The following is a 15668-nucleotide window of genomic DNA, read 5'->3' as shown; positions in this document are numbered from 1 at the left end:
ATGAATGGGAAGCGTGGAACGCACGGAGGCTGTGGACACGTACCATTATCGTTCACTTAAAAGAGCCGGCTCAAAGAGCCAACTCGTTCGGCACCGACACATCACTAGGAGACACAGAGAGCACAAAGGAAGCAGCAGCGCATAGACACACACTGCTGCTCGGTTTAAGGAGGGATAGAATAGGAAACGGCGTGATGTAAACACGGAATAAAAAATCCGCAAGGCAGCGTTTCCATTTCCCCATTGCACCGTGGCTCCATTATTATAGTGTTCAATATTACATGAGGGTAAACCGGCTAAACAACAGCGGTGCGTCTGTCTGGACACCGAGAGAGAGGCAGAGAGGCAGCAAGTGGAGGAGTTGAGCATTGTTTCATCTTCAGCTTCAGGCTTTAAATGGAGTTGCTTTTTTTTGGGTCACTGAGACCATAATGTTGACAAGCAGACAACTGGATGTTATTTTCTTCTTTTTTTAAAAAAAGCTGTTTCTCCTCTTTTAAGAGTCTGGGATAGTGACAAAGGAAATAATATGTTGCATTTCTGAGGTGAGTTTTTCTTTGTTCACGTCTAATTAACTGTCATGTGTTGTGTCCTGTTATCTGTTACCCAGCATCCTCAAAGAAGAAGCACATTTCATCCTGTTGGTTATAATTGATCCTCATCATGCCCATCACTGTAATTGCCTTTGAACATTGGACACACCACGCAGGACTGTCTGTCTCCTCCTCTCCTCCTATTGTTTCCCTTCTGTTGTTTTCAATGCTCCAACACCACGAGCACCTCCAGACCTCTCGCTGGTTTCCCTCTATCAGTGGCAGCCAGATGAATCCTTCATGATGTGTATAGGAATTAATAATTGAAACGACTAAACTCTGAATTTGATACCCGTGTGCATAATTGGGTTGGACAGGGTGTAAACAGTGGGAGCCAAATTGATTTTGCACTAGCAGAAAAGTCACATCCCTCACATCTATCTATCCATCTATCTAGGAGTTTATCCATAAACAAAACAGAGACAGGAAAAAAACATGTTCTTTCCTCACTGGATCCCTCTCTCCACCTCCTCCTCCTCTTCTTCTTCGTGTTACAGCAATAGCAAATGAAACATCTTCATAATTAGCAGCTTGCTGTAGCAAAGAAGAAGAAGTAATTATAGGCAGCCAGCCTGCTGAGCTAAGTGTGCAGGCTTTTTTTTTTTTTCCTTTTTATTTCCTTTGTTAAAAATGCAAATGTTTGTCTTTGCACCACGTACTGTGCTGGAAAAGGCACAGCTTGAACTTATGTGTTCTCTCTCTCTCTCTCTCTCCCACTTCTGCAGTTCAAGATAACATTATTCATAAAACTAAACCATTTGACATAAATAAACCATATTTTGTGGTGCTAATAATAATCTATGTTTGGTATTGTATTTGTGCAGAGCTGTCCAATGTGGTGCAAGGAGGAGACGCACAAACCCAACAAAAGAAACGACTTGTTACATACTGTACTTTTTGATATTGCAGCAAAAGGAGTGAGAAATACAAGAGATGTAAAGAGCATAACATGGAGAGTTTGATTATACTATTATTTAGGTGTCTTTATATTTCCAGATTATAAGGGGCCAGTTTGGCCTTCTCTAGGCGCAGCCTATTAGAAAAAGGAATCCCTGAGCTGGAGATCTCTTGAGATATAATGATGGATCAGAAGGTTGTGCAGTGTTTGAATAGAGGATGCGGAGGAAGAAGATGCCATGAATAAGACGGAGTGTATAATAGTGATAGGAAACCACTGTGCAGCCAGTTACTGACTGACTGTGTGCTTTTGTTCGACCGAGCGATGCATCAAGAGAGTGCACTGATGTCAACCCACAGAGTTTCTTACTTTGTAGCGCTGTTAAATCTTTTAATAAGGCTCTCCTTCAGTTTGTGGCTCATTTCCTGGGCTGAACTTTGAAGCTGTGGTCTTGGTTTTTGGGGAAATGAATAGCTCATTGAACCTGTAGATCTTTATCTCATTTTTTTTTACCACCATTTATCAGATAAAACGTAGCTGAGCGTGTATTTTCAGGAACATATATTTACATTCACCTCAGTGTGTGCACCAAGCTTTCTGTGTTGCTTCACTGGAGCAGTTGGGGGGTCACCAAACAGGGCGCTGTTTACAGGAGGTATTGAGCAAAATGAAAGTGTTTAACATTTACCTTTCATTTCCGATGATGTCCAAATGGTCCTGCTGGCAATTTTCCAGCCAGAACCCATTCACCTAAGGTACCCAATGTTGGTACTCTGGTTGCCAGGTGTTATTTTCTTGCACTGTGCTCTTCCTACACTGATTCCTTCAGGTTTGACTAATGACAGCTCTTGATATTGCATTAAATCTCAGTGTCATTTAATGATTGGTTTGTTTTAGATAAGATAATGAGGAGATAGTGAGGGGATAGAAACGTGAAAAGTAACACACTGGGATAAAGCCAATTAAAAAATAGTTTGAATGAGGCCCCCCATATGGCGCCTTGCTGATAGTTATGTCACCATAACCGAGAGCCAAGCAGTCCTCAGACTTAGGACTTCGGCCAAAGTGACAGACTCTGAGCTGATGAAAAGTCTGGCCAGACAGAAGTCACAAATTCTGTCTCTTTTTATAGCATTTTACCTTTCTCCACAGCTGACACAAGTCAGACCAATCTGGTGATGGTTAGAGTCCCTAAGGATTCGAACAGCCAGAAGAACAACATCTTCATTTTTACTAGGGATGCACCGATTGCAAAATGATGGGCCGATACCGATGTTTAAAATAGAAATCTATCCGATACCGATATTTTGTTGTTGTTTATTCTGTTATTTATTCTCCTTAATTCACTCTTTTAAGTCATTCAGCCCTTCATTCATATCTTAAATGAGAACAAATTAAATCGTACAAATTTATGAAACAAGCTTTAATATAGCCTTCTTTCACATGATAAATAACTGCTTCAAAAGCCTCTTTAGCTATACAACTACCTACTCAGTGTGAGGAATTTAGTTTTGAATGCAACACAACACATAAACATCGGCCACTGCCATCAGTGAATGCAATCTTATTTGCCGATAGGCCGATTGTAGTCAACGAGGTGAAAATCGGATACCGATGTTTGGCCGATAAATCGGTGCATCCCTATTTTTTGGAGAGGAAAGCATTCAACCTCACAAATATTGTTTCAAGTAACTGTAAATAAAATTGCCCCGTCACCAATCAGTATTAAGATAGATCTAAAATCCTTACTAGATCTCAGTGTTGAGGTGTTGAGGTATGCTACCAGAGAGATTTTCATTCATACAATTCATGGATTGCCTGTGTTGCTGCGTACTGCGCCGTGCCTTGATGACAGGTTATGTAAGTACAGTGAACATGAGCCAAAAAGAGTCAGACTCAAGACCGAGCACAAAACGTCTACAGGGGCTTCTCTGTCTGACAGAGCTCGTCTGCAACAGGCCTCAGTGTTTTTGTTAGATATTAAAGAGAGAGACAGATGGAAGGTTAAAGAGAAAGAGAGAGGAAGGACTGTGAGCGTTATTAGAGCAATAGATACTAACAGTGAAGTGAAAAGAGAGAAGGGAGGAGGAAAAAAGGTAGAAGGGGTTGGGTTATTACTTATGAAAAGTGGGGACTGAGATGAATACAAACAAATAGAATTACCATACAATGGGGAAAATGGACTTGAAGAAGAAGAATGGGCAGGGTGGAGGAAGAGATGGGGGAGAGGAGTTAGAAGGGAAAGGATGAGGGGAAGAGAAAGGGTAAAGTCGATCCTAATCCCATTAATACACACCACAGTGCTGTCCTTCCCACTGGCGTATTCACATGCACACTCCACACACACACAGGTCATATGTTGCTGTTTGTTGTGCAGCTCCCACAGTATGCTGTCTGGATGTCCATTTAATGATTCGGGCACTATATACTCTAAATGTGCATGCACTAGTCTGGACGGGGTCAGTGTAATGAGGACAGCGTCAGGTTGGGAGCAACTGGTTCCAACCAGATCTGACTCACAGCGTGTAAGAGCCCTCTGGCAATGTGACGTGTGTGTGTGTGTGTGTGAGTGTGTGCCTGGCTGTCATGTTGGTTTGCAGCTAAAAGAGTCTCTCCATACCGTCCAGACACATCTGCTGCATCTGCCAACGTTTATGTTGTAGACGCATTATTATACAATATCTGAAAAATATGTGTGTGTGTGCAGATGCAGGATGTTGTGTGTGTGTGTTGTGTGTACATGAACTTTATGTGTTGACTGCAAAGACTCAGGATTATTCATTTTTGGAACAGGAAATACTGGTTCATCTTCATGAGGCAGATGTTTAACTTAAGTCTGGTTAAGGAATTGGTGAGGTCATTGGATATTCTTCATTTGTAATACATTATAATACTCTATGTATGTGTGGATCTGTGTGCAGGCAAATATCAACTAATAAATGGAGCAAATTAAGCCATCAGAACTGCAATTGAATGCAGTAACTCAGGACGGGTCTACAGGGAGACAGAGCTGAGAGCAGCACGGCTGATAGAAACAGCGACAGATAGAAGGATTTATACAGAGAAACTGTGTTCCCGTATGTGCAACAGAGCCTCTTGTCCTGTTTTCACACCATCACAGACAAAATGTACTTTGTGTTTTGCCACTGGAGGACAGGAACCAAGTATATTTGCTCAAGTCCTCTTGCACTTCATTTACGATTCTAACGTACTTGTTCCAATACATACTGTATATTAAGAGCTATGGTTACTAGCTACTTTGCAGATTGTGATTTTAAAAACCTAAATGGATTTTTCATACAGTACATAAAACTACTCAACTCAATTTCTCTGTGAGCAACCTCTGGTTTAGAAAAGTGAAGCCAATGCTGAAGTGCCTTAAACTTGCATTTTTTTCTAATAGCCAGCAGGGGGTGACTCCTCTGGTTGCAAAAAGAAGTCTGATTGTATAGAAGTATGAGATAATGAGCCTACTTCTCTCTTGAATTATTACCTCAGTAAACATTGTAAACATGAGTTTATGGTCTCAATCGCTAGTTTCAAGTCTTCTTCAATACAGCATGATGTTCATTTAGTAAATTATGGTCCTATTTAGAGTCAAATAGACCATAAAGCAGGGGACGCTTTAGGGCGTGGCTACCTTGTGATCGATCCGGTCTGGGAGTTGTCTGTGTTTTTCGTCTTACAACTTTAACCCTTTCACATTTGCGTTTTCAGTTCATGAAAGTTAATTGAAACATTTTGATCACCTAGAAAATGTCTGACTCAGCGTTTGCTTGCTTCACGCTCTCGTGTCACTTCTGGTTGCAAAATACCAACATGGCGACTGCCAAAAAGCAGCAGCTGTACTGTAGATCCCCAGTGTTTGAGCATACAAGGCAGTCGCACCTTCAGAGGAAAAAAGTAAGAGCAAAATGTTTTTCTTTTACCGCTCGCTGAAAGTAGAAACGGCATAGTCAAGCAGCATGAATATGATTATGTAAGAAATGGAGGCATAATGGTTTTTGAAAGAAATGGCAAATGTGTTTACGCTGCTAGAAACATTATGTATTCAGCTGTGCGTCAAATAGATTGACCTGAATACCTGTAAAAAGATATTGCTCTGAAAGCTGTTCATTTCATGCATTTGGGGTGTTATTTTGATGTGCAGTCACAGAACTCTGAACAGCCACCATCAGCTCATGGGGGACATTTGGAAAAGAGACAAATGGATCCAAGTGGGATTGAAGACAAATTTAACGCTGTGGCTTAAAGTAGGTCTAGTGTTCAAGCAAAGAGAAAGAAAGAAAGAAAGAGAGAAAGAGAGAGAGAAGTGGTTGAAAGCAGCAGCAGTGAGATAAATGATGCTGGGAAGAGAGGCGGTGAAAGACAGAGAATGAGCTGTAATCTGATTAAAGCCTCTTTACTCCCCTGTCACCTCACCTTCAGGCCACAAGCAATGACCACGGCTTAGAGGGGGATCAATGCTGAGGCCACCAACATGCAGGCGGAAACACACCCACACACACACACTCACTGCAGATCACTTCACTTTAAGTGCTCCGAGGCTGCCCACGGTACACATGCAACATCTGAGGATACACCTGAGAACACTGCACGGCAAAGCAGTTTCTGTTCATGCTTGTTGTGTTGCACTTTATGAGATAGTTTGCTAAAGGATTTGTTTGAGAGAACGATCAGCTAGAGATGAGGACATTATGTGTTGAATAGTGGACATACTTTTCTCTCTCTGTGTTTCTATATGTGGGTGTGCGGGTGCATGAGGGGTCTACAGGTCACTCCGACATTTCAATAGGCCCGCAGCTCAAAGGGAGAGAGGGAGAGTGTGAGGAGAAAATTAACAGCTCCAATACAAATCACCCTCCTGCATTTAAAACTAATGACCCGCGCAGCCAAATGACCCGGGCCGAGGCTGTTTCACTGCGAGTGTCCTCTAGTTTAGTTTTATTTCACGGATACAAAAAAAAAGGCAAATGAAATGCATGTATGCATGATTGAGGGGGCTGAGAACTCAAAGAGCTTATCTGGATGCTGATAAGGAAGTGATGAAGTGAAAGACTGTTAGCGGTGAAAGGAATTCAAACTGTTTAAATTGTGACCAAATTTGTTTTTGTTAATTGCTTCCCACTGACTTAATTCCCCTCAATTTGGCAGTGAAATGGACTCGAATGGCTCTTGATACCACAGGTGTGGATAATAGCGCTATAACATTTCTCGCATCTATTTATCCACCAATGTCGGCGCTTTATTTATCAAAAGACGTGCGTTTTGTTAAGATTGTTCCGTTTTATATTGCCTTTAGGAAGTGATGTTTTTTACTGGTGTTCACATTTTTGTCTGTGCTTATGCAACATATTTATTTTTGTAAACCAAGCAACCATAGACCGTTAGATGTGATCAAGACATGATTAAAATTCAAAAAGAAGGAGATGCGCAGAGAGGAAATTGATTTGGAAGTAGAGAGTAGAGAGGCTATGAAGAGAGGCGAGGCCAATCTCAACTAAGACTTGTAAAACTAAATTACAGTAAGATAAGGATGCGGCTTTTAATACCGTAGTCTCTCGGCTAAGCAGTCCAGTTAATCAAAGATGCAACAGTGGAGGCATTTCCAATAAAACAAGGCTATCTGTGCCTTTCTCGTTGCTATGTCAACTGACCAGGAAGCAGTGTAACGGCACAGTTTGGCTCGCTAAGAAATACTGTAGGCCTGCAACAAACAATTACCTTCAAAATTTTTGGATCAATGAATTCATCGTTTACTCTATGAAGTGTCAGAAACTAGTAGTGCCTAATTACAAGTTCCCAAAGCCCAAGCACTTGAAATTGCTAGTTTTGTCCAACAAATAATTCAAAACCCCCAAATATGCAATTAGCAATGACATAAATCGAATAGAAAACAGATAAGTGAGTGAATAAACAGAATAAGTGTTCAAATGTTTTCCTTCATAAACAACTTGAAGGATTAACTTAATAGTTTTCTCTTGTTTCCAAGCGCTTGCCGACATAAATAAAGCATCTCAAAGCTTTGTGTAGTAAACCATTGTAGGAAACGGTGGTAAGTGGTATGAATGCTGCCTATTATACCTATTATCACAGTAAGGAACATCCTCCTGTATAACAAAGGTCACCGGTACACATGTACTGCACTTATAGAGCTATACACATCACATAGTCATTATTGAAATAAAGGGCATTTGATTGAATGATAGAAGTGAGATAATATTATGTTACATCTCAGTGGTCTGTGGAATAACAGTAATTACTCTGTGAATTAATCCCTCGCTGTCTTTATTCTGCAGCAGATGAGCGTGAGAACAGCACTGATAGATAGATAGCACTGTTTTGTTATATTTCACTCATGTCAGATCTGTCTTGAATCTTAAGCAGATTGGAACTCTGCGAGTCTCTTTCTGCTTTCCCGACAACACCCTCCTCTCACAACACACACACACACACACACACACTGTAGTAGTCTCCCCAGTGACAGATGGGCTAGATGGATACACAGTCATCCTGTTAGTAACCATGACATCAGCAACACTCACTGTCACATGCACATGAATGCTCTCCCTCTCTCTTTCTCCAAATTGGATGGACTTTCCTCTAGGATATGGAGTAGCCAGCCAGTGGGACCAAGTAGCCAGCTAAGGGGGTTCCGGGGGGCATGCATTATTGTAAAGGAGAATTAGTTTTATCCCACAGTCTGTAAAAAGCTCTTCATATATATATTTTTTTATTTATCTAGTGACACCTTCACTCCCTTTTCTTCTCTACTGATATACTCCACATCTCTAGGGCAGTAAGCAGGTATAAATTAAGAATGAACATTCACTTTGTTACACACAAAGCATGAGAAAATTACACAATGGCAGGATATCCAAAAATGTAAACCACAGATAAAATTTATGATATGGAAAAAACATATATCCTCGATGATATAGATTACTGCAGGAAATTCCGTTACATTATATTTTATTTTTAAAACATGATTTTGGACATCTGGCATTAGTTTTTTATCAGACATTAAAAGCGGCAGCAAAGTACTTTTTAATGCTGACTGCGCAATTTTCTGAAGTTGCTGTCACCGGTGTTTTCCGAAGTTGCCCCGTCTAATGAGGATGTCCCCTTGATGTGTTTTGTCATCAAATGTTTTTGCTAATATTTGTCAAACGCTGAAGACGACTCTCCGCTCTCTACTTGGCAGGACACAACCTCTCAGCTGAGCGTGCACACACACACATTCATGCACAGCATGTAGGGGCGGGACTGATACAGACAGATAGGCACGTTTCTCTATCATCATGCTTGCATTGTTTTTAAGCGGAGGCTAGTGGTCGTAAAGCATAACAAATCACAACTTGTTAATCAAATTAAAATATAAAAATGTATATAATAAAGTAGCCGGTGGGACTTAAATGAGTAGTCGGCTGTTTGGACGGCAGTCGGCGCTCATGGAAAGCTCTTAAGATAATACCCATGACATGACTTTCACTGTCTCTCTGTTCAGAATCAAGATCCTAAGTCGTATTGGGGTGTGAGTCTTCGCCCTGCAGAGAAGAATGAGCACATGGATGGTCAGACAACACAAAGACTGTAAATGTCAGATAATTCCAGTCCATGGATGACACATCAACTACCCAGAAGCAGTGACACATTCCTGTCCAATTTATGTGGTCATGTGTTTCCTGTAAAATATTACAATGTGAACACAACGCATAGGAGAAAAGGTTGCTCTCTCTACAATCCAGCGATCATGTTTGTAGTATCGCCAGGGAAAAAAGGCTTGATATCTCAGTAATAGCTTTAGTGGTATTAACAGGTTCACCTCTACATTTCACCTTAGAGTAACCCAGGCTAAATCTCCATCCTGCTTTAGCCTACTGAACTATAACCCACTGAACTCCATTCTCCATACGGGAGGTTGTATTGTGATTTATCCTCACACAGGTTATCGGATACAAAAGTAACTGACATTAGTTACAGCCGTGATCTCATATTTGGTCTAATGTGCTGAGCTAAGTACACTTAGGTGCATTTAAAAATCAATATCACCGCTTCATACCAGAGTTAAACCCCCATAGAGTATGTAGGAGATAGATAGATAGATAGATATCCAATATAATAGCATTGATTGAATTTTTGTTTGTGTTACTCGTAGCATCGGAAAACCACACAACAAAAAATTCAATAACATCATTTTCTCAGGAACAAGCCGTTTCTATTACTCTGGACATTTCACAGAATACGCTGTCAGTTTTCTGGGGTTCATTTCTTCAGTAGAATGTTGTTCCAGTGAAAACTGTTCAGAGCAAGGTCTGTTTATTATCCAGAGTAATGACACCAATGTTTCTTGAAAGGCTTGCTGCTGTTGTTGAAAATTCACTTCACAGCTGTTGTATGGCGGTCGAGGCAGAAATCTCTGAGACAAATGTCTCGAACCCTAGATGAATGGAGCTAAAACCATAAACTAAAACTGTGCTTTCACATACTGGAGCTTTGTAGGAATCGTGGTCAGATATTTAAAGAGGACCTATTATGCTCATTTTCAGGTGCATACTTGTATTTAGGGTTTCTACTGGAACATGTTTACATGCTTTAATGTTAAAAAAAACAAAACATTTTCTCATACCGGCTGTGCTACAGCACCTTTTTTCACCCTCCGAAAACCCAGTCTGTTCTGATTGGTCAGCCGGCCCTCTGTTGTGATTGGTCAACCGAACCAAACTCTTCGGACTCAGCTCCGCTCTAACTAGCTTTGTTTGAGGGTGTACCAAACTAGGCAGGTATTAATTATTTTTCTTCAATATTATATTATTATTATTGTAAATGTGTTACTTGGTGACATCACCACATTACGGAAGAAAAAGGCGGGGCTTCAAGCAAGGCGTTTCAGGATCTTCAGGAGCAGTGTTTCTGTGGGGGAGAGTAACTCCCTTTGGCGTGGACTTTGGGCTTTGTAACTTTGCAGACCTTTTACATGCATAAAGCACTATATAACACACTAAAGGAAAGGGAAAAAGCACCATAGGTCCTCTTTAACTTTCACAAATCAACAAGTTAGAGAAAAAAACGTGTTGATTTTGTAATGCTGATACAAATCATGTGATGAACACTTTCAAGGAGATTATTTTCGCTCAATACCAGTATACAGTCCCAAGAAAGAGTGAACCATATATATGTTAGTCTCCAGGGCTTTAACTTTCCATCACTTCTGTTGTGTTGTAATGTTTTCTTGGCACAGGAACTAGACTAGGTTTTGTCGAGGATAACACTCTGCCTTTGCAAACATTGAAAAAGCAGGAAGCCGACCTATAAAGTTGCCGGGAGGACAAAAAGATATACTTTGATTTTTTTTTTGTCAAGCCAGACTCGCTGTCTTTGAAGAAGCATTCATTTTAACTTTGTTGTTTCCCCGCAAACCCACTTTTGAAAAGAGGACGAGGTTCCTCTAACCTGCAGAGACTTTCTAATCATGTGAAATCTTCCTGTTTTTTTCTGTTTGTGAAACATCTCCGTTGTCCAAACATTGCCGCTTATCTGGCTCTCGTTCTTTTCTCCGTGCCTTTCTTTCCTTCTTTCTCCCTCTCTCTCTCTCTCTCTCTCTCTCTCTTTCTGTCCAACCCTTCCAATCCCCACCCTGGAGAGCAGTGTGTCCTCGTTCTGATGATGCTCTGTCGCCACCACTCAGTGTGGGGCCTCTGAAATATTCATGCTGACACACATAGACACACACACACCTAGAGACACACACAGGCACAAACACTTTCAAACCCTTCATCTTTTTTCCCTCCCTGTCAGTTTGCCCATATCAGTAGAAGATTAGAAAATATAATTTATGTCGCAGTACATTTGGGGGGGAAAAGTTTTTACACACTTCACAGTAAAGTCACTCCTCTTCACATTCCTCTGAATTTCTGCAGAATACAGTTTGATCTTTACTTCAGTTTGTATTTGAAATGATAATCTAGTGTTCAAGTACAGAGTCGGGTATTTACACATGATGACAGTCATTCAGGGAGAGCAGCATTTTTCACCTCAACTATTTATATATCAGTTAATAGAACTGTAAAAGTCATAGAGTTGAGGAAGGTGAAGTCACACTGCAAATACATGTTGGATGCCAGAGCTACAAGCTGGCATACAGCAGCAGAAGAAATCATAAAACCCTTATTACAGTGCCAGCAGTGTTCCGATTTGATCCGTGACCTCAGACTGTCGACTCATCTCAGGAGAAGAGGAGCAGAAGCAAAAACTCCAGCAGAGAGCACATCAGCACGCAGAAAGGTTATTACGCTGCCAGTGGTTTTGATATGTAACCTAACATTATTGGGCTGTCGGGCTGATGGGAGGCGTGCAGGCGAGGAAACGGCTGAGCAAATCATCATGTGAGCTGTGATTTGTGTCGGAGGTGCTGCGATGTGATTCAGTGCTCCCTGTTTGTCAGCGTGCAGGGCGGAGAAGCAAGCCTGCGAAACAGCATCTAGATGTCGGTTTCACTGCAGAGTTTACATACGAGCTCTCAAGTCGAAAAAAAAAGAAACGCCGTGCTGCTATGCAAAGCTGTGTCGCTGCAATATGATTATTTAGATTTCCCTGCATCGTCTTAATTTACCTCACAGGGAAAACGATGTCAATTGACAGGAGTGTCATCACATGTGCCAACTTAAACGTGCATTTTATGAAAGCAATGTAATAATTAGATCCATAGTTCAGTCTCTATGGGAACATAGAACAAATAATGTTTGTGCACCGAACCATAAATGTGTGTTATTATCACACAGTAATACAGAGCTGTTTCCTGTGTTCATATTAATTTATGGTGTGTCTTTCCCCACATGTTTTCTATAATCCCATGATAATTTTGGCTGTTTTTGAATTAGTACAAGGCATCAATCACACATGCAAAAATGAGCACAGAGCACATCTGAGACTAAGTCTCATCTTAGCTGCAGCTTTTTCAGACATTTTCAAAAGTGTTGCTCTTCAGTATGAAAGCTATTCAAATCTACTATGGCTACGGTTGTTTTATAAAGCTAAAGCTTACTGTAGAATTTATATTTTGATCCATTAAATCTCTAAGGTTTTGGGCAACTAGTTACCGTTGGAAATTAAACATCAAGGATGGGACTGTTTTTTTTTTTCCTCCTAATGCACTCAGTTCAGTGCATCCTCTAATATGTTGGTGAATTATAAAGAGGCACTAGCTGAATGGGGTCAGAGGTTAGGGCCGTCTGCTGCCAGGAGACTCAAAGAAACCATCAGGGATTGGCTCTTAACATGCACATTCCCATGGAGACGAGCCCCGTTTCCCATTTGCAGGGTCCTTGTGCGCTGCCGGTTGTTATAGCAACAGACAGGACGTGACATTGTTGCATAATATGCTGTTTTTCCTTCTACCTCGTTCTGACCTTATTGGTGGGCCGTTTTCTAATGTCATCTTCTCTCAGGGTGTAGCAGCAGTGAACAGAGGTAGTGTCAGGTCAGAATCTGCACAAAACAAATAATACATTTTTTTTTATATAGTTAAAAATCATCATACTGTGTTATAATACTTAATTTATGATCACCAATCTGTAGTTTATTATATTACTTTTTTTCTCATTGGGGCTCGTTTTTTAAGACCCACTGGAATCAAACTAATTGTGTGACATTATCTCCGTCACGTCACCTTGAGACTGTGGGGGTGTCAACGATTGCAAGCGTAGCACGTAGCTTACTTGTTAGCGAGCATTGTGTAACTAAGCAACCGACCACTTTCTCCAACAATTTATGTGTTATTTACGTATTTCCCCTATAAGCCCCTGACCCAAGCATCAAGGCTGCTTCTCAGGACATTCTGCAACCAACACCATCACTCATTTTAATCTACATTTATTTATTTACTGCTGGGTATCATGCCCTGTTGTGATGTTTCAATGGACTCCAAGAACAAGAACAATCCACTCAGCACTTTTTTTATTACTGCCACTTAAGATGCATAATTGTTGTTGTGTGTGTCTGTTGTGTATTGTTGTGTATGGTTTGTATTGTCTTCTATGCCAGTGCCAAAGACAAATTTCCATTTTATGCAAATGTAATGGACTATAAAGTAATCTGAATCTGATTTGACTTTATGTTATACAGAAATGCATTTTTGTTTGCGTGTGTGATTTTTGGAGGCAAGGGACGTACAAAATTAGAAAAAGAAGAAACAGAAATTGTAGTAATAAACATTTTTCCACATCTGTTAAAGACTAAACTTCTAAATCACTGTGGAGATAACAGTCGCATAAAGTTAGAAATATTATAATGCCTGAGAAGTGCAAAAAAGTCCTTTGTGACTCGAGATGTCTCGGCTTAATATTTATTGTAAAGAAAATAAAAAAGAAAGGATTAAAGGCAGCTTTAGAGACCAAAACATTTGAGCATATTTTCACTCATGATTCGTTTTGGCAGTGCGGTAGCGTCCCTTGTCGTGCGTTCTCGGTTCGATCTTCCTCCTGAGTCAGGGCGCCTGTGGTGGAACTAAGCTGCCGTCTTCACAATCTGTTTCACCCTCGGAGTCTCTGTCTCTCCAAGACAGCCAATTATGAACTGGAATGCCTCCAATTACTTTTCAGGTTTTTGACCCACTCTGCATGGAATACAAACTAGTGCAGGCGTTTTGTTTGAAACTACAGATTTGGATGCAGGTGTCCATCATGTTTTGTTTTTTTTAATATTTCTTAACTTGCAAAATAATAAATAAGGCATTTTTTTTTGCTATTTTTCTTTGAACCTTGAAAAAAACACATATCCCATATCCACACATATCCCATGAGTGTCAATTACTTTATGTATTTTAATATTGATCCAGAAGTAGATGTAGCATTTCTCAACATTTCCTATTTTAAATAATACTACTTTTAAATTTAGAGGATTGTGCAGCCTTGGCAAAGGTAGTGCTCTCTTAAAGGTACAGTGTGTAGGATTTGGTGGCATCGAGTGGTGTGGTTGTAGATTGTAACCAATTACCGCTCATTCCTCCTTTTCAAGACTGCGGTACCGTGAGGCAACTTTAGGAGCAAGGGGATTCAGACGGTGGCTGGCGGTACCACGGTTTTGCACTCTGCGGCTCACGTAGTCGGAGAACTACAGTGGCCTTCAGGTAACGTAAAAACATGGAAGGCTCTCGCTAGAGCCAGTGGGTCGTGTCTAGAAGGTAACCCACAAGTTGCGAAAACTCTCGCGATATGGTTCAGGTTTGGCATTGACCTCGAATGGTTAGGATAGGTCGTCGGGCAGCGAGTCTCGCAAGTGTTTTCGCACGTTTTCGCAACATGGGGGTTAACTTCTCGACACGACCGAGCCAGTGTTTGGCGGGGCTACTATAGAAATATGGCGAAGCAACATGACGGACTCCGTGAAGAGGACCTACTCTCTATATAGATATGAAGGGCTCATTCTAAGCTAACGAAAACACAATGATTCTCAGTTTCAGGTGATTATACTGCACACTAATGAAAACATAGTTATGAATATTATATTCCATTTCTGCTGATAGATCCCCCGAAATGTTACACAATGTTCCTTTAAATGAAAATACTTTTAAATTCAAAGGAATGCGCAGCCTTGGCAAAGAAAGTCTCTAGTTTCTAATGCTGTGAAAAGGGAAGTCGTTTCCAGAAGCTTTCCCTCATCTTTCCTCACCTTAGTATTTTCGTTAAAGTTTGACCATTTCCGCAGCAACTTCTAATGATAAGCAGCTGTCAGGGAATCACAAGTCTGCCAGGCAGCAGGATGCTGTGATGCGTAGGATCGCTCAATGAACCGGACAGCTTTCTCCTGTCGATGAGCACCTACTCAGTTGATGTTTCCTGCTCTAGGAGTGCTACTGTGCACCTGTGAGCGGAATTAACTTCAGAAATCAATACAGCATTATCCTCACAGTTATTGTTGTACTTGACACGGCTGTATAGTGCACGTTCTGTAGCTAACATGGTGCCACTGAAGACATTCAAACCCCCTGTTAATGCTAATCAGCTTTCGCTTAGCTCTGAGTCACGTCCTCCTGACTTCCCCCACAGGGAGCATCGTTTACACCCTATCATTAAAATGTTTAATACTAGCTTATAGTTCATCTTAATCTATGCTAATGCTTTTAATTCCATATTAGTGGTGACAGGGAAACCCAGAGGCACAGACTCAGGTGGGTGTTG

General features: G+C 40.9%; 1 protein-coding gene across 1 annotated transcript in view; it reads left to right on the top strand.

Annotated features, from left to right (window-relative positions):
* The first annotated feature begins 108 nt into the window (after positions 1–108).
* Positions 109–15668, top strand: part of tmem198a (transmembrane protein 198a) — a 41140-nt gene continuing 25580 nt past the window's right edge. The window contains exon 1 of the mRNA XM_037790398.1: positions 109–545. The gene's annotated coding sequence lies outside the window, so the exon portion shown is untranslated. The remainder of the gene's footprint in view (positions 546–15668) is intronic.

This window comes from Sebastes umbrosus, chromosome 13, assembly GCF_015220745.1.
Source record: "Sebastes umbrosus isolate fSebUmb1 chromosome 13, fSebUmb1.pri, whole genome shotgun sequence".
In the NCBI taxonomy this organism is placed as follows: Eukaryota; Metazoa; Chordata; class Actinopteri; order Perciformes; family Sebastidae; genus Sebastes; species Sebastes umbrosus.
This window is presented reverse-complemented; position numbering and strand designations above follow the sequence as displayed.